The following is a 1,048-nucleotide window of genomic DNA, read 5'->3' on the forward strand; positions in this document are numbered from 1 at the left end:
CCCCCAAAAAAAAAGGGTCCATTGACGCATCATATTAGTTTTTGGAAAGCTTAATAATAAGTATACTTATGTATATGATGATTGATGGATTATTAGTAGTAGAAGTAATGATTTTATCTTCTAAATTAACAATAATTTATATCCATATATTCTTTGTAGTCAACCCTTAGATTTTTTTACTATACATCAGCAAAAGTATATATTAAGCACAAATATAGGGATTTACATTCGGGCATTCCTAGATGGATTATTAGTAGTAGAAGTAATGATTTTATCTTCTAAATTAATAATAATTTAAATCCTTATATTCTTTGTAGTAAACCCTAAGATCTTGTTACTATAAGTCAGCTAAAGTATATATTAAGCACAAATATAAGGATTTGCATCCAGGCATTCCCAGATGAACAAGAATAAATACATATATAATGAGCATACCCTAAAGACCTTAAATCTCCACCTTCAGCATGGTCATCAGCAGAGATCTAAGATCTCTAGATTCATTCAAAAGGGTCACCTTCAGCATGGCCATCAATAGCACCCTTTGAACAGATAATATACTAACAAATGAAACAAGTATGCCCCAATTCCATCAAGTAAAACCATAGTGTGGTCTGTCCAAACTATCCCAGATGACATCATGATACACAGAAGTTGGATACGAAATCCAATAAATAGACCATTATGTCATTGCACAGCCCTTTGCAATAGAATCAATAATAGCATTGCCTTTTCTAAAGCAATGAGAAATACGCCAAGTGATTGAATGAAGAAATGGTTGCTAGTTAGCCCATTAATGCAGAAATTTTCAAAGGATATTACCATTCAATATAGCAGTAACCACTACATTAGCGTCATTTTCCGCCCAAATGTTCTTCTTCTTAGCACATTTTAATCCAATAAAGAAAGATGAGAACTCCGTGAAATTACTAGTACTGACTCCAAGAAACCATGAAAAACAAAATATGGATTACCAGATGCATTTCGAAAGATACCAGCTACCCTTGCATGCGAAGCCTGGTTACCCAAGGAAAACCCATCAATATTGAGC

This window comes from Macadamia integrifolia, chromosome 6, assembly GCF_013358625.1.
Source record: "Macadamia integrifolia cultivar HAES 741 chromosome 6, SCU_Mint_v3, whole genome shotgun sequence".
Lineage (NCBI taxonomy): Eukaryota > Viridiplantae > Streptophyta > Magnoliopsida > Proteales > Proteaceae > Macadamia > Macadamia integrifolia.